This window comes from Thunnus maccoyii, chromosome 21 (genome assembly GCF_910596095.1).
Source record: "Thunnus maccoyii chromosome 21, fThuMac1.1, whole genome shotgun sequence".
Classification (NCBI taxonomy): domain Eukaryota; kingdom Metazoa; phylum Chordata; class Actinopteri; order Scombriformes; family Scombridae; genus Thunnus; species Thunnus maccoyii.
In genome coordinates this window covers 15907934-15927485 of record NC_056553.1, presented here as the reverse complement: position 1 = coordinate 15927485, position 19552 = coordinate 15907934, and the positions used below count along the sequence as shown (strand labels likewise).

Sequence of the window (19552 nt, the reverse complement as noted above, 5' to 3'; positions counted from 1 at the left end):
GTTTCCCCTCAGATTAGGCTGTGTAATTGAATAAACATGTGTTTTGTCCAAATGGATCTCAGTGGTGAACTAAACCTTTACTGATTTTGTTTTCCTCTGATGAAGGCTCATGATATCAGTTATCAACTCTACTGTGTATGTCTGATTCATGGACAAACCCACACAGCTAATTATTTTTAATTAACCCCACCTTCATTCTCCATTATCACCAGCTTTTACAGATGCCGTCACTCTGTCAATAACCTCCTAATAGTGTTTAACTCTATCACTGTCAACTATATGCCCCAGTTTCCATCTCATGATGTAACATGATGGTGTCTATGTTTATGTATTCATGCATGTATGCCTTGATTAAAAGATGTCAGGGGGCGATATTGCACTGACAAGGTTGTTTCCATACCCCAAGGAGACTTCTTACACACTGAACGCAACTTATCGCTCATCAGCCATAATCTTCCGGGGAATGATATCCCTCATATGACAGGCTTTACCATTTGAGCTTCGGGACAACTTCCTTTCAGCAACCAGTGATCATGTTCCAGCAAGCGATCACTCTCAACCCCTCATCTTGTATTTCTCTCAAGCGCCCGGAGAATTACATTTTCATTTTGCTGCAAGCACCTTGATGCATTGCTGTAATCCAGCAAGTGGCTGAAGTACATCCCACGCAAGGGTAGAACAGAGGTTGTACCTAAACTGCTAATATCATAAAACCATGATTGCAGAGTGAATGGTATTCATTACATTGAGGTTCAGTATTATGGATACAGGGACAATACAACATGTCATGCATGTCTTTTTGAATACCTAATTGCAGTGCTCGTTCACAGTTCACAGTAATCATTACATTTATGTTAATATTTGATGCACTATCTTTATTAAATGTTATTAGCAGAAGATGTAGCAATCTACAATATCTGTCTTATTAATTTTTAAACAGGCTTGCTGTTGTCAAAGCACGGTGCTTATGCAAGCAGGGAAATGCATTGCCTCATTTTTATTTACAAAATATTCCTAATAATATTGCATCTTTATACAGTATTACATCATGTTAACATACAAGGCTGATAACTAAACTTCAAAGGGCAGGGTTTTTTTTGTTTCAACACTTCGCTCAAATGAGGCAACATCCAGAGCAAATTACTCGAGGGTACATGCCTTCGAGAATTTTGAAATTGTTTGTATTTGATTATGGTTACATTTTTTGATTATTATGTTATTTTCCTTATGTCTTGAAACTGTGAAATAGTGTTTTCAAGACAACCGTATATTTTAATAGCAACTGAGAAGTAGTTAAAAAGAGGCAAAAGAACACATAGCAACAAGATAAGGAGCAGAAAGCTTTGTGGTGAGTAAGAAGGACAGACTGGATATTGAAGAAGAAAGTGTAAAACAGAAAGTCAGAGTTGTTAATTGGAAACACATGAGTGTGCAAGGTTACAGCTGAACTGCCATGCACTAATAAGTACATATACTGCAGTCGAGACAGTCCTGGCTAAGTCTAAGTTCCATGAAGGATCATAAACTGACAGCTTTTTGACATGAATTGATTTGTGTCTTGTTGGTTTTTTTTCACAGAAGTTTTATTTTGGTTTTAAGGGATTGTTTGTCTTATATGTACACATTCACACACCTCTACCCATATGTAGCTCTGTACTTATATGCTCACTGTGTTATTCATGTAAATATAGCCCGGTACTAAGTGACTTGTGTGTGTGCTCTGCCAGTCAATAAAGTGTTTGACTGACAGTTGTTTATGGAGTCGTGACTCTGCTCCCTGGAGCTGATATGCGTGACCTCAGTAAGATACAATCCCCCTCGAGCTGTAAACTGAACACACATACAGAAATAGACGATGCCTTTAAACTCTGTCTCTGAACTTGTTTGAAAGTTTTTGTGAGGTGTGGGAAAATTATTTGTCTTGACTTTTATTTATCCCAGCATAAAGAGGTGATTTAGTGCAGAGATAATTGGAATTGGGTTGAAGGATCATGGGATAATAATGATGTTGTAGAATTAATGTTTGCTACATGATTTCTTTTTGTTATCCATGTGTTTACATTAATCAGCCCACTTGTATGGTCATGCATCTAATGAATATGTGTTATGGCACATGCATGTATGTATAAGTGTGAGCTTGTGTATGTAAGTGTTGTTCCTCAGGGAAGGTCAGGGACATTAGTAAGATCAGTAAAGCAGTCTTGTTCATTTTATTAACTGTCTTCCTGATTACATCTTGCCCTGGGGTATGCTGCCTCCATTAGCCAGGTCAAAGCATGATTACACCAGAATAGATTAGCGTTCTATTTTCCTCACTTAGAAACCACTACGGAGGAGTTAGACCTTGGATGTAGATATTCTAAGGTGAGCACATATACTAGAGAGTAACACACTGTGGATTTGGGAAAAGAAGACATATAGGAAAGTCAAAGGATTAGCCCTAGACCTGATCGCATTTTGATTTATCCTTTTTTCTTCATCTACTCGGCCAGACACCAGAAATCCAGAAAAGTCAACCCTGATAGATATAATCCTAACAAACCACATAAATTCACAGCCAGTGGTGTGTTTGCACTAGACTTAAGTGATCATTGTCCAATTTTCTGCATTAGAGATTGCAGACAAAAACAGATTCCATCACATATTATTATAAAGAAAGACTTTAAACTTTTTGCTGAGCAGACTTTTCTTTGTGATTTATTTCTCAATGATATCACAAGGTTATGTGCTATTCCTGACCCTGAATTAGCCCTAAGCCATTTCACAGATGTTTTTAACTCCTTAGTAAATAAACACACTCCCTTTGAGAAATACAGGGTAAAGGTAGATCGAATCTTTGATTCACACCTGAAATCTCAGAGGTGTTCAGGTTAAGGGATGTACCACTGGAAAAAGCACAAGGCTCAAAGTCCTCTACGGATTGGCAGATTTTTAGACAGTTAGGAAACAAATGTGTCCAGGCTGTTAGAAATGCTAAGTCACATTATTTTGTTGAAAACCTGTCCGATCAAGCAAAATTTTGGAAAACAATGAAGTCACTAAATCATTGTCATGCTTACTGTCTACTCAAATATCTTTCTCTAGATTCTGTCCTTGTCTCAGAGAACGAACAAACCTGTGACATTTTTAAGTCATTTTATTTCTTCTGGTCACCTGCTTGAAAATACAAATCTGTCTATACTTACCTCAGTTGAAGATGGGCACAGTTATAATAATAATACCCACTTTGGGGAAAGATTTTTTCATAAACACTTAACTGTTGAGGAGGTTTTTGATGCCCTGGCCTCAACTGACCCAAAAAAGGCTATTGGAGCAGACCTCTTGAATACAAGACTCATTCTACTGGCTGCACCTATAATAGCTTATCCCTTAACACATATTTTTAATCTAACTCTTGTATCTGGGAATATTCCTAAAGTGTAGAAAGCAGCAAATGTACTGCCTCTGCATAAAGGCAGTGACACCAGCAATCCAAATAACTAGCGCCCAATCTCCAAACTGTCATGTTTTGCTAAAATCTTAGAAAAGCTCATCAATGATCAACATTGCATTTTAAACCCCCATGGGTCTGGGTTTAGATCTGGACATAGCACTTTGACAGCAGCATGTAAGGTAGTAAATTATATAATTTGTTATCAGGATAGGAAGGAGTGTTGTATTTACCTGTTAATTGATTTGTCCTAAGCATTTGACACAGTGGATCATATTCTTCTTTTGGATAGATTTAGATCAATTGGGTTTGACACAAATGCATGAAACTGATTTCAGTTATTTAACAGGCAGAACTCAAGCAATAGTAGCAGACGGTCATCAATCTGGTTTCCTTGAAATTACAAAAGGGGTGCCACAGGGCTCAATACTAGGTCCTGTTCTGTTCACATTACACATAATTGACCTGGGCTCATTGATTAGTAACAGCTCTATTCATTATTATGCTGATGACACAGTAATTCACTCATCAGCGCCCTCTATTGACAAATCTTTGTCTAATTTAAAGGCAGAGTTTTTGTGTTTTCAAAAGGCACTGATTAAACTAAAGCTTTTACGAAATCCAAATGAGACTAATAACATGCTCTTCACCAGATCCCAAAGTCCCTAAGTTTTACTATTAGTACATTATCTGGAGCTAAAATTGAAAAAGTCCCATGTTATAAGTTACCTGGGTATCTGGTTAGATGAAAATTATCTTTTAAAACCCATGTTGAGTAACTGACTAAAAAGCTTGAATTTAAATTGAGTTTCTTTTTTAGAAATAAGCAGTACCTCTCTTTTAGCAGTAGATTGCAAACTGTAGAGGGAACATTTTTATCAGTGCTTGACTATGCAGATGTAATTTACATGCATGTCCTCAAACCCTGTGATGCTGTGTATCGCAGTTCTCTTAGATTTATTACAGATGACAGTTTTAGAACTCATCATTGTATCCTTGAGAAGGTAGGGTGGATAACACTTACCAATCAAAAGGAACAACATTGTATTGTTTTTATTCATGAAGCCATCCTAAATAAGCTACTATTTTATTTATCACTTTTAAGATTTAGATATATGGGATACCACACTTGTTCACAAGAATGCATTACCTTGGTTATCCCATATATGAACACAGAACTGGGGAAACCTGCATTCACCTACTATGTACCTCATAGGTGGAATAAGCTTCAGGACTCCCTTAAATATTGTTTTATATAATGAATGCTCTTGTTTTTCTTAATTGTGACTGTTTTGTCCCCGTGTAGTGTACTTATTTTACTGTCCTTTTCTTTGTGTTTTTTGTATTTTGTACATCATTTGTCTTGTGTTTGTGTTGTATTTATGCTTTGCATAGGACTGTTGATTTTGCATTTTTTGTGTATACCATCGGAAATGAGAGACTTGCTCTCAATTGGTTTCCCCTGCCAAAATAAAGTCTATCTATCTTGTTACTATAAATATAAATGTTACTCAGTTGGTGATTTAAAGGTTAAAGGGGACCTGTTATGCTCATTTGAGGCTCTCTATATTTATTCTGGGACTCCACTAGAGTAGGTTTGCATGATTCACCATTCACAAAACTCCTTATTTATCTTGTACTGGTCCTTTATGCAAACCCTCAGTTCAGCCACTGTCTCTAACACGCAGTCTGAGCTCCTGTCTCTTTAAGGCCCCCTTCCCAATGTACCCATTTTGTCCTGATTGGCCAGCTCTCTGAAAGCCTGCCGAGGGGCAGCCATATCAGAGTCATGTTATGTTACCGCTGATGCAAACCTAACATTTCCTGCTTTACTGCTGCATATTAAAAGCTTTTAAATGACTAAATAATGAGAGACTTTTATCATGAATAATTTACAGGAAATGAAACATGTTCCTCACCGAATTAGCAGAGCTTCGTTAGCAGCACTAAAAACCGGTTGACACAACAAGATATGGACATATTTGGAGCTATTTGTTCATCAGTTAGAAATAATGTACAGAGGAATGGAACAAGCAGAAACAGCCACAGTGAGATGTGTGATTAAGAGCTGCAGATGACCAGCACACCTGCAACAGTTAAACAACTTATTTTACTTTGCCGTGCTGTGTAATGGAAAAACACTCACAATGGAAAAATGCCATAATGTTAGTGGAGCAGAGCAGTGAACTTCCACACTGTGTGTGGAGCAGATGACCATATAAAGAAATCCGTCACAAGCTGACGTCAGCTTGGGCTGAAAGTAGAAAAAAATGTTGGAAACCGAGTATTCAGAGCAGTCTGAAGCCAGTTTTGCTCATAGGGATAACTGCTGCATACCTCAGTATTTGACACTTTGGCCATGTTTAATATGAACATCCAACACCGTAACATTATGTATTGTATATGACTGAAGATAAGGAAAAGCATAATAGGTCCCCTTTAAATCATCTGTTTTTTCTTGCATTTCTAAAGTAGCTGTCAAAGAATAATTACAGGACCTAAAAGATACTGTAGCAGCTTGAAATTTGTGAGCAAACACAAATGTGAGCATCTCAAGATGGTGCCAACCACCTGCCTCGTAATCTTTGATTTGGGTACACAGTGTGTAAAGACAAAAAAGGAAGAATCTTTCTTTAAAAGAATGATATATTTAGTAAAGTACTCAGATCTGCCTGCGGCGTATTCTCATACTGAAGCTGCCCCACATGCCCCTTGTTAAAAATGAACAATTCCCCCACCGGTGATTGTCTCTATTGACTAAAATGTTGAACTTTGGATTGATAGGTACTGTCAGACCTCTACATGCTGTGTGCCAATGGGGATTTCCCGGCTTGAAATTTAGATGGACGGATACATGTGACATTTCTAAACTCAATTTTCAATTATGGACGAGGCCTCCTCTCCAGCTGCCTACAGTGAGCCCTGATAACTGTCTGACAGCTCCAACAAATGATGAAGGCCTGTCCTGAAATGATTGAAGTTTATTCATCATTTGCTCTCCTCCGCAGTGAGACGGGACGTGCAAACTCTGACTCAATCATTCTGGCCCTCATTAACTGGCACAACATCACACACACATACACACACACACTTACTCCACACTCAAGGCACTTAATGCACTACATACCTGCCACTTTCTGGTAATTTAAAATGAATATAACCCTGTAATAGGTGCACAAATGCTTTCATACTGTAATGACCTTTTAAATCTACTGACAAATATGGACTGTACTTATATTTTCAGACTACCAATCACCATATAAAGCCATTAATACTCTATAATTATTATATATAACCATTAAACTGCATTACTGTCCTTCCTTACTCAAAAATAACCATAACGGTTGGCTAATGAATTAAGGTGATGTGCATTAGAGGTACCTAAGCTTAATGCATTGATGACTATCTTCATTGTAAACAAAGTCCCAAAAACTCCATGGCTCTAATTAAGAAGTTGTTTAGCTTATAGATCATATTTATGGTAAGTCCTAAAAGAAAAAAAAAGTCTTCAAATTCAAAGAAAAAAAAAATCAAAATTCAAAATGACTTTATTTATCCGTTAGGAACTTAATTTGTGTAAAAGCGTTGGTGCATACACAACACATAACAGGACAAACGACAAACACAAATTAGACAGCATACAAATGCGGTTTAATACAGTTCAGGATGTCCACCAATAGGTTAAGTATGCCTAAAAATGTCTATAGATAAATAGTAATAAATAAGGTAAAGCACCCAAGGTAGCTCAGGCATTAATGAGTCAAATGGCACAAAGCTTGACATGGCCCGCTTGGTCTTAAATTGTAGTGACCTGTATCTGTGACCTGAAGGTAGGTGGCTGTATTGGTTATGTAGTGTGTATGTGGTGTCCAAGGCTATTTGTAGTCCTTTCATTTTAGTCTGTCTGCTTCCCTAGCCAATAAACCTGGAACAATTTCCTGAATAAATGAATTCCAATGTTTCTGGCACTCATTCACTCACACAAGGGCATGTTGCAAGGAGCATAGCAGGTGGACCCAAAAGCAGGAGACTTCAGGCAACAGGAACTGAAGAATGAATATTTATTCAGGAACAGGACTCAGGAGTGCAGAGAAAGCAAAACAGAACAGATGATCCAACGACGACTGAACAGAACAACGGGACTTCAATACAAACTGATCTAACGAGGGAAAAAGGAACAGGTGACTAGACAGGAGAACAGGCAAGGAGCTGATTGGCTGGGGGAAAAGACTGGGACCAGGACAAGGCTGACGAGGCTGATGCAGGGCAGGTGTGGAGGGACAATCAGGCTGGAGAGGAGTACAGGACACTAGGGACCACAAAAAATAACACAAAGACAGGAATGACAGGACAGTGACATGATCATGACAGAGTATATGTAAAGAGTACCTGCAAAGGTGTGTATAGTCTATGAAAGAAGAAAACAAACTCAGAGGACAGATTTATTTTGAAATACAATGTCTTTATCACCCAATTAGAGAAGCCCTTGGACTTGGAAACACAACTTTCTGGCTCTCATTAACAAGTACAAACATACAGACTTTGGCTGATACAGGCCTGCATAAAGTATATTCTGTACTCTACACACACAGTTGCACATATCCTGTTACATCATTCATGGAAGTTAGTCCTAGGCCAGTCAGCATAACACAAAATATAAAAACAAATATAGCTTGGTAAAAAAGTAAAATACACATTATGTGCCCATTACACACATTCAGACACAACTAAGTTTTCCAACTTTCCAACTTCCGGCCCCCCAACTCACTCTTTCTCATATCCCATTATCATCCTGTGTGTATCCTCATGTAAACTCCTGCAGAACCTTCCACTGGCACATCCGATGAGTGCTTCACAGATCTCTCAGACACTCTTCGCATTCAAGCTGTCAAACCAACCAAAAGTACTTGCTCTGCCCCCAGCCAATACAGCAACCAAACAGGGAGATTGGACAGAGAGCTGAAAAGTTTCCTAATTATGGAACACAGCGCATCATTAAGACTCTGTAATGAGCTTCCACAAGCCAGGTGCAGCCTCACCTGTCAGCCACATCCTCATTACTAATATGGTCATCATGTTCTTCAGGACATCATGGACAGGTTATTAGGGAATGATGGGCAGGCGAGCAACACTTAAATATACTGCTACAGTATCATTCTTGCACGTCTGAAAATAAATTGGCAATTCAACATGGCCTGTTAAATAATAGCTATACAAAGCACAGATATAATGATGTATCCTTTGTATTCTGTATATTGTATTCTGATCTATTCTACAGTACGTTTGATATATTTAACAGCAGCTGTTGCAGCAGTTGCCTTAATGTTTTGTGCAAATCATTTTTGAAGGGCAAAGATTTATTTAAATTACTTATGTAAGTTTGCAATTTGGTATGTTTGTAACTCGTGTTTTATGAAATTCATCAGACATGACTACTGTGATTAAAGTCTTGCACTCAATTCAGTGTCAGAAGTCAGGTAAACAGTATGGCTGTTGACTGGAAGGTGTGTTAATGGCTTTCTTCATTTCTTGCTAAATGTGTGATTATTTCCTCTGTGTTCATTTACTGTGGAATTATCGGTGACGACACCTACTAAAGCAAGCAACTGTAGTTTTGTACATTACACACAGTGAGTCTGCTGGTGTACTTTGTGCTTTCAGCGGTTCCATTTACAGTAGGTGCTCTTGTAAAAAAAAATCTATTAAATGTACACAGTTGAGTGGTGATTTACACATCAAAAGTGTTTTAGAAAGTGTTCATAAAAGATGTAGTCTGGCATAAAGGCATGGAATTCTTTTAAAACAAGAGACACTTCAGCTGCCTTATGTCCCAAATAGCTCAATATGATTCTAATCATATTAAATATCAAATAGGTTATATTATTATAATCATATAACCTATTGCTCATTCTCTTCAGTATGCCCATTAATTCACCAATAAATATTTATGCTCAACTTAACTTTCTGTTCATAACACATGGGTGGCATTAATATGGACACTGTGTCTTTAAACATTAACCGTTACAGCAGTTTCAGCAGTATCAGTTTCTCCCTCATTAATATGCAAACGTATGCAGCAAGGTCTTCTAAAATCTATAGGGAAACTTGCGAAGTAAGTCCGTGAATCTGAGTTACTGTGTTCATAAGAATGTGTCTGCACACAGACGGACATAAAGAGATAAAGGTAAATGTATATGAGCTCAGTCATGTGGACAGCTATCACAAATCACTGTCACCATAAATCCTGCTGTGTTTTTTACCTGAGGACAGCGAGTAGTCTAGATGTAAAATATGACCCTAGCCTGGATAGACTCTACCCTACTTAGAGTTTGAACAAGATGTATATATTCATCATCATGTTGCAGTCACATCTGTCTTCTCATACATGTATTATTTAGAAAGTAAAGTGTAAACAGATTTTACACACGCCATAAAAAAACAACAAGCACTCACAGGATGCAGTTTTTCTTGTCACTCCCCATATTTGTAAGAAATGGGCTGACGGTGGAGCTTTCTCCTGTGGAGCCTCATCCCTTCAGAACAGGCTTGATAGACTCCCATCTCTAAAAACTACCTCAAGAAATTGAACTGGATTTTTTTATACACATTTTTGCTTTTTTGCTCATTTACCAAATGCTTAAATGCTTGATTTTATATGTTTAAATTCTCTGCTGCTCTGACTAAAGATTTGTAAAAGGATTTAAAATTATGTTTGAAGCCAATCATGATCTTTGAAGAGGATGCAGTGTTTTCTTCAATAATTGTTTTCTGTTGGACACAAGCGTTCTGTTACATGTCTGTCCTGAAATTGGGTCCAAGTAAACGGTCTTTAAGAAAACTTGGATTTATGTACTATAAGATATTTCAGGAAGACTGTACTCATTTTAAAATCATTTTACTTGCTTATAAAGCACTTCATTGTCTTGCACCAGGCTACTTTTTCTAAAATAGTTTGCAATGTATGAACCAGTACAGCCCCTCAGGTCCTCTGGCATGAGTCTTGTAGTTGTTTCAAAGTGCAGGACAGGAACCTTTGGTGAGGCAGCTTTTAGTTTTTATGCTACGCGCTGTTGGAGCAGTCTGCCTGAGGATCTGAGAGCAGCTGGAAGTGTTGGTAGCTTAAAGCGTAAACTTAAAACCTACCTCTTTATGCTGGCTTTTAAAAAGAATGCTTTATTGACATAATTTATTTTACATTTATTTTAAACATTTCATGTATTTTAAACAAAAATTGATTGATTGATTGATTGAAAGATGTATTTTATGTTTGGTAGGAACAATGGACTACGATTTGTTTGTATATCTTCTTACACTTATATCTTCTTATTTGATGCTTCACCATATCTTAAAAAAAATATTGTTTTCCAAATCATTTGTGTCCAGTGTAGTATAACTGACATGAGCACATTGTTTCCAGGCTAGGTCAAAATAGAGAATGAGTGGGACGCAAAGAACCAGACATATTTATGTAGACTGTCGGAGTCCGAAAGTTTTTGCCTGGTGTTGTGCCTCCCCGTGAGAGGCAGAGACGGGTGGAACAGAGTAAGAAAGAAGTAGAGCAATTAAAGGAAAAAATAAGGTAAATAGTAAAAGTAGTAGACTTGGCAAAGGAGATTAGGGTGAAAGATCTAGAGGAAATAAGAGGGAGTGAGAGAAAAGAGAAAGGAAGGCGGGAGCTGCAGTCAACCTTTACAGAAATCAATAACTCAAGCTAAGATGGAGACAGCAGGGTAGTGAAGGAGAGATGGGAAGAGAGAACGGAGAGGCGGGAATACCAGAGGAGGAAAAAGAAAGAAGCTCAGAGAGCGGACAAAGCTGAAAATAGAGATTGAGTGTGTAAGAGAGGTAGAATAAGAAACATAAGGTTACTGGGTCTTTGTGTGCTCAGGGAGAAGCCCAGCGGGTTAGTGTCTGGCCCGCTGAGGTCAACCTCTTCACCTGCGGATCGACTGCAAACAAAGAGCAGAGTAGGAATAAAGCAGAGGAGAAGAATGTAGCAGGCTGGATGAGAGAGGGGTGTCAGAGGTTATTCTTTGTTCTCCTTTGAAAGACACCGTGTATACCTCTGAAATGTCTTTCTAAAGCCGCCCAACCTTTTTTTTTTTTTCTCTTCGCAACACTCTGGCTCTCAGCGTCTTTGACTGTAGAAACAAGAAACTCTCAAGGCTGATGCAATGATGAAATCCTGCGAACATAACACACTTAGACATACTGGATACTTTCAAAGCCAGAACATTTTGCTATTTTAGTGTGTGACAACCCCACTTCTTTTGGCTATTGGACTGGCCGCTTGTCTTTGTGTTTTGTGTTGCAGATGCCAAGCAGGTGTGGTCAGGTTGTTGTTCATTGGGAACACCTGGGCCTGGTGTTCCCAGTACTATAAGAGCGCCCACTTGTTGTAGTTGTTTCAAATAAATTAATGGGTTGTTGTTTTTTTTTTGCTTTAACTGTTTTGTGTCGCCTCCTGTTATTCGTCATGGTTTTTGAGCCGGTAATGACAAATAACAGGATGACTCATTCAGAAACAGTCACCAAGGTTAAACCACAAGCTAAGCTAAATATCCATACCACCACCAAGTGTTTAAATTAGTATTGACAGGAATAAAGCAAAAGAGAGAGTGGCAGGCCTCAGCACACCTTGACGTTTGTGGACAACATGTCTTCTGCTTTCTTTCCCAGTCTTCATTCTTCACTTATATAAATTTTACTCTTGTCTCCATAGGTATTATTTGATCATGCCATGTGGGAGTATGACAAAAAAAAAAAAAAAACAGAAGATGGAGTAGCTGTTGTTTGCATAGGAGCGCAGCTGGACCATAAAAGGGAAAAGGTGGTGGAGGGGGGAGTCAGAATTTAAGAAAAAAAAACATCTTAAAGAGTAAAAGCTTGAAATCCATCACGCTTCAGACAACAAAGTGGTGCAATGATGAATATTACACCCAGTTGTCAGCAGGATGCACATCCCCTTCATGAGTAATACAAAGCAAAAAATCCAGCAAGGGATTCTTTGACAATTGATAGTCACTAGAGAGACTTGTTTCTGTTGTTATGTGTCACAGCAACATGAAAGAAATTTAGACTGTTGTTGTGGGTGTGTGCGTGCCTGCTTGTATATGCCTGAGTGCGTGGGTGTATGCACACAAGTATAGTCAGTTTATGGCTTATTCGCTCCTCAGTCCTAAACTGTGATGTGTGAGGTGTTTGTAATTACGGCTGTAACTGAGGATTAGTTTGCTATTAATTCATTTACTGACATTTTTTCAATCAACTGACTACTTATGAGGCCTCTTTTAGTTGTAAAAGCTGGAAATTTAGAGGACTAGAAAGGAAAGCAGCTGAGAAATTTAATTCTGAAGAGTATTTACATCAAATGCAAACTCTTCTACAATGTGGCTGGTAACAACAATATGGCTCTAACTAATCATACCGTGCCAGGTTTTTGTGCATTTGATCTTTGTGCTTTACATAATCCTAATCTTCTTGAGTTTGTGTTTACCAAGCAGCAAACACAGCCGCCGAGTGTCGAACATGTTGTCGTGTGGCTTGATGAATATTTTCAAAAATGATTATTCCTCTAAGAAAATATTAACACTCAAAGAGGGATATGTTTACGGCTGCATCTGCTTGATATCCTGTTTGCTTTGACAGCGCGGGATAAATCCAAATCTGTGCTCAAACTCTGTGGGTGAGATGCTACAGTATATCCACGCTTATTCAGCAGACTTTAGAAAAAATATAGGAGGTTTATACTTGAAGGAGCAAATGAGAAAATGTCCATTCCTGACATCCTTGACGAAGTTGAGTAATTATCGGAGCAGCGCTTGCGTTTTTCTGCCAGCAAGGCTTGACGTATGACTCGGTGTGCACTATTTTTGCCCTATTTGTTTTCCTATCTTGATTAAACAGTAATTAATGAAAATACAGTCGAAGTTCAGTGGTGACAATTTACCTTTAACTACCGCGTGAATCACAACTTAGTTATGAATTTTCTCAAGACTCCCACTGTTCTCGTGTCATATTCAAATAGAGCAAAATGTCACTGAGAAACTGTCACCTGTCTTCTCTCGCTTGTGATGTCCTCATCTTGAGTCTTTAATATCTCTTTTGTCTTCTCTCTCACTGACTTTTCTGTCTTTTTCTCCTTTTTAGCTTCCTGTTTTCCAAACTCTCATCTCTCCACCTGCCTCTCTCTGATTCACTTTTTCTCTCTCTCTTGTTCTGTTCCTCTTTGCCCCCACCTCAGTGGAGTTGTTTATGCCCTGTTCATCCTCCTCTGTAATTATGAGTGTTGTTCACTGTATCCCCGTCCATATGACGAGCCTGATGGATATGCAGGGGAGATGGATGGTGTGAGTAAAAAAGCAGAGTGAAAAACGAGTGTGTCTTAGCAGAAGCCATTTTCTTCATGACACATCTGTCCATCGGCCTTGACCTGAGGGGACACGGTACTAAATCTGACTTATAGTCATAGACACACACACACTGATTGAGATTACCCTGCGGTAATGATGATTATAGTTGTTTATGGTCTTTAGCCCACACTTTTGTCAGTTACAATGGCTGCTGGAGGTGTGGGGTTTTGTGCGTGCACATATTCTGCGTCATTTGTGCTCGTGTTTGTGTGAATGAATGTGCACACGTGCCAGCTCTAGTGCATACTATAGAGATTCAGGAAAGGGGGGGGGGTAATAGCTGCAGTCGGGTTATTGTGTCCTTTATCAAGCAGACAAGCCAATTAGGGGCATAACCATTGATATTAATTTTCCCTTCCTCCTCCTCTCTCCTCTTTCCGAGGTGTTTTTCATTTAATGGCCGGATACACCCGGTGATGACCTGTGAAGAGTTGTAGATGGGTGCAGCGGTATGCAGAGTGAATTTAGTAGAGCATAACGCTGTGCTGAACAGCGGGCGGGGGAACGAGGCTCGGCCTCAGAACTGTCAGGGAGGTGGATCGCGTTATGGGTGCTCTCAGGTAGAAACTGTTGAAATAACTCATTATCCTTCCCCGTCCTGTCTGCTATGTGTTCTGATGTAGACAACGTAGATGTCTCGTCTGACATTGCATGCACCGCAGGCAAAAGCCAACTCATTTCTGCTCTGTTCCTCTTTAACCTCAGTCCTCCACCACCAAAATTAAGTGCTTGCAGAATTCTACATCAGTGTTTTTTGCAACAAAATATAAGCAGTAGTTTGAGAGAAATCTGGGGTTTACTCATTATTTCTTGCTTATTGCAGTGCATTTCAGATCCATTAGCGGTAACTAATACAGTACTAAAGATAATGACAGCTTTGTCTAATGGACACAACTGTCCCTGTGAAATGAATATAGCAATTGCTTGATTTAATGATCAGTGGGTTGTTTGTTATATTTTACAATAAAATATACCAGCAAGCACAGAGCATTATGAATGAATGACATATTTAAAAGTGCCCTGTGGAATGTTTTGTCAACAAAGTTATGATTGCACCCACTGTTTCTCACAAAACACATTATGTGTATACTTGAGGCTCAGCAAACAGGTTGAATGCATTTACTTCTCCTTAAAACATTTGCAAAGCAGATTTTTGGAAGAATTTAAAGGATATGGCTGGCAATTTTACTTTATTTTTCTAATTATTGTGAACAAATCTCACATGCAAAGCAACAACGAACTGATCCTACTTACAAGTATTTTGTGTGTATCCAAAGCCTGATATTTTGTATTCTTCTGTGCCAGCAACCTCCATTGTTGACCAAAAACTATTAAAAACACATCAGTGAGCCACAATGCTGCACTGGGTGACACGTTCCTTCGGCACGAAGAGTCTGAGTAGAGCAGTTTGTTTAGAAACAGCTCCAAAGATAATAGTGATCACGTTTTCAATCTCAGGAGAGTTGTTCCTTGTACAATCGATGGCACTGTGCATGCACAGGAACACAGTTCTGTTTACAGTGCTTCACTAGCTTGTTGTGCTACATATCACAACCTTTTGACTTCATACTAAAGTTATTTACGATGTACAACGTGGCACAAAGTCAAGAGATTGTTGTTTTTGGACAGATGTCTATGGCACAGAGGAATTCAATATATCAGGCTTCGGATACACACACAATATCAGTTCATTGTTGATTTGGTTCGTATTTGTTCACATGTTTGCTTACTAGCAGTCTCCTTCTTCCTTGACTTTGTTGACACATGCCTACATTTCTTGGCACATTATCACTATCAATAGTGTGAAACAATCTGCAGGACTGCGTATTGCACTGCCCACTCATGTGCGTCCTCATGTGTGTGCACGAGATACTAACAAAATACCAACCCACTCTTGAAAACATTGCTCTATAGCACTGGTCAAAAACTCCACAGGGTACCTTTAAGTTTGCTCTGAGTGTTTCACCGACATTTAATCAACCAAGGGTAAAGAATTACAAGGACTAACAGATCACAGGCATTTGATATTTTGGTATTCATTGAAGCCCTTTGCAGATCAAACCATATGGGATAGTCAGGGGAGGGCGGGATGTGTTTCAAATACAGCTTCAGATCATGATCAGAGCAAGGGGAGTTTGCAATTAGCATGGATTAAAGGGTAGATTATAGCGGGACTAATGAGAACATAAAGAGATTAGATGCCAAGAAAGAGTCGCAGAGACATGGAATAGATGGACAGATATGTGGCAAAGAGAGAGAGAAAGGCCACTGAGACCAACTGATTAGAGAATGCAAGGAAAAGGTGTGCAAGGCAGATAGGAGCGAGAGAGGGAGGAGGAAAGAGTAGGTAGAGCAAGAGATCCAGGGGTTGCAAAGAGAAAGTAGAAAGATATAATAGGAAGACAGATAAAAAGAAAGAGACCTCTGAGACCAAAAGATATGAGAGAGCAAGGAAAAAGGTGGGGAGCGTGAAGTTGAGAGAGGCCTAAATACGTGGGAGCAATAGAGATGGGGAAAATGGTTGAAGGGCCAGGACATAGGGGAGGTTCTCAAAGTAAATTGACAGATAGGTGGTCCGAGAGAGGAGAAAGATTGAGACAATAGAAAGAGACAGAGGAGCCAAGCAAAGAGGAGACTAGACAGACACACATGCATTTGTATAGATAAACAAAAGGATGGAGACAAAGACAAGAGGCATACGAAAACTCTCCCTTTTCTTTTTTTCTCATATACACACACACAAACTCACGCTGCATTATCTGTAGCTCTCAGGAGAGATCCTAGGGCATGGCTAATATGCCTCCCTACAGTCTCCCTACAAAAAAAGAGATGTTAAGAGGATAGGAGACTAACAAAGACCAGGGGTTGCAGAGTGGAGACACCAGGCTCTCTGCACAACAAACAGAAATGCAAACAAATGATGACAACAAAGAACAGACCAGCACCGACCCAACAAAGACGAATTGATCCACGACTTTGTGTTTAAAAAAAAAAAAAACAACAAGAAAATGTATGCATGCGTGTGTATACAGGGGAATTCTTTTGTCTTTGTCCAGAGCCCTTCAGGGTGAGAGCGGGGGCATGTGAGTGTGTGAATGGGCATGCGTGTTTTTGTTGTGTTAAGGAGGATATGTGTCTCCTGATAGGTGTTTTTACAGCAAAGACAAGGGGTTGGCAGCATACGTACAACTTACTCTGGCCTTTGCTTTTTTTTTTTCTAAATGAAATAGTAGCCGTTCTTGTTAGAGGAGAGAGAAGAAGAGTATTGATTCACTTTCACACTCCCTAGAGAGCAGTGTAGAGAGCAAATGAACTGTTCTGCGCGTACTTACACCTGTGTGTTTGTACCTACTGTACATTTGCCCACTGACGGACACCTGTCACTCAGCGGGGTCAAAGGAGGAATTCAGCGTAAACAGGAGGCTGTAATGACCTCTATTTTAGATGTAATGACTCCAATAAAAGTGCGTACCAAAAGGTGACACCTGGGTTATGAGAAAGCCAAATCTATGGGTTATGAATGTCATTTTGGCATTTCAGCGCCAACTGACCACCTTTCTTAAAAGCCATCATCTCCCAGACAGGGGATATGAGCGACTGAGCATGTCGAGTGCCATTTTGGATCCACTGACCTTTCAGTTCACGGTCTGACTGGCAGGGGTGTGATCCCATGATATAAACTAACAGTGGCCTGGGTACTTGTGCTGGGTTGTGTTGGGTACAAGCACTTGTAACAGATAAAATGAGTTTTATGGACACGAGAACTGTGTACTGCAGACCAATCTCAGAAAATCTTATTGCATCTGTGATAAGCTTGAAGCAACCAACCTTCGCTCCCCTCTTTGACATTCAACACTCACTTTGTACATTACGGTACAGGCCTGAAATCTCCCGGCCCTCACCCAACAGATAACATTTTTTTGTGGGTCAAACCCAAAGTCAGTGTTTAAACATGTAAAATGAATTCAGTGCAACAGTGTGATGGAGACATGGTCTAGTCTGCTGTTATATCTGCCTGTTCATCATGACTCAGGTACTAGTAACACTGGTGGTGTAACTCTCAACAAGCATAGATGAGTCAACCATCACACACACACCGACAAAACCTCTAAAATTCCCCAGACTGATGAAGCACACTTAAACAGTCTTAAAGATAAACCAGCATGTAATTGCTTAATAAATCAAAACTGACTCATTGCTTTGCTTTGATATGAAAGTGACACACACACTCAGTGTCAAACATTCACAGATGCTCATCAAATCTATGCCACCCTGCCAACAAAATATGAAAAACCTGATGAATTGGGAACTGTTACAAGTTTATTGCATGTTTTAATCTTTGTATTTTCCGTAAAATGATGCCCAAAAGCCAACAAGGCACAGCATACAGCAACATTTGATGTCTGTGTGTGTGTGTGTATGTGTAAATCAGGAGGATTTTTTTTTCTTCTTCAGGCATGATCTTCAATTATTAAGGTGTTATTAAGTTGGTTTTTTGATGTCATTCTTCTTATCTCACACAGCCTGCCTATATCTCTCCTGCTCGTTGTTCTCTCCTCTGTCTTTGTCTTTTCCTCTACTGCTCTATCTGTCTTTGCTTGGGGGGAGGAGGGGGGGGGGGGGTATACGAGCACAAAATACAGCAGAAATGATGAAGATGTAAACATTAAACTCTCTGGATAAGAAAGAGATAAATAGGTGAGTGTGTCTATATGCAGGAGCGTGTGAAAAGTGTTTGCGTGTGTGTTGTTGAAATAACAGATTGATAAAGCCATCACAATAAGTAGTGTTGTGTAGCTGTCCCTGAAGACGCAAAAGGAACACAACTCCAGGCATTATCAATCTGTCATTTTCTCCCCTCCTGTGAACATTCAGCATGTTTGTTGGGGGATTTGGCTGTGAAGACAGAAAGGAAGGGATGAAAATAGATGTAAAAAGTGAGACTATAAAGATGACACAGACAAGAAATTCTAATATGGCAGGTTTATTTATTAATTCAGCTATATATCCTTTGAGGTTTAAAGGATCATTCTGTTCTGGATCTTATTTTGTAGTTCTGGTCGTCATATCTATTGTTTATGATAACATTGCACTTTCCGAATTAATTGCTGGGATCTGAGAACTCAGCAACAGCGCTCAGCAACAGAAACTCGACCACTTTAGCCAGATTATTAAACCACTATTTTGGGTTAAAACTGAAAGTGACCACACAAAGAATGTTGATGATAGTCTCTTATTGCACAAGAGAACTGTCAGTGCATACAGTAAGTACAGTAGATCAAAGTTGAACGAGGAAGTCAGCATGTAAACTGCACTGGTCATTTCCAATAGACAGAGCGGGTAATAGTTTGGCTAACCTGAGTCTTTGTTTAAAATCTGCATGATCAGCTGACTGCTCGTGTTTCTGGCCTTAGCTTACTTCTTAGCAATGTTTCCACATTCCCAGATCTCCAAAAATAACTAGGTAAAGTTCTTATTTCTTGGAATTATTCTCGGATTTGTTTCTTAGATCAAGAGTTTACAAAGCAGTAGTAAAAAAGAAAAAAAAAGCAGCTACAGTATTCATTAGACTTTGAATAGCGATAAATAATAAGAAATTCACAAAAGTAAATGACAACTTAACAATATAAGGGTATAAAAGCACCAATTAAAACACCGCATTGCTTTCAGTAGATGAAGACATGGTACCAAAAATGATTCCACATTTCAA

General features: G+C 39.1%; 1 protein-coding gene and 1 long non-coding RNA gene across 2 annotated transcripts in view; one reads left to right on the top strand and one right to left on the bottom strand.

Annotated features, from left to right (window-relative positions):
• The window catches only part of cntnap2a (contactin associated protein 2a), a 201146-nt gene that overhangs the window by 116779 nt on the left and 64815 nt on the right, over nucleotides 1-19552 (top strand). The gene's annotated exons all lie outside the window — the stretch shown is intronic.
• On the bottom strand, nucleotides 7478-8469 carry LOC121888361. Its single transcript, XR_006093219.1, has 2 exons — nucleotides 8199-8469; nucleotides 7478-7739 (listed from the first exon to the last, which is right to left on the bottom strand). It is a non-coding gene; the product is annotated as an uncharacterized LOC121888361 (long non-coding RNA).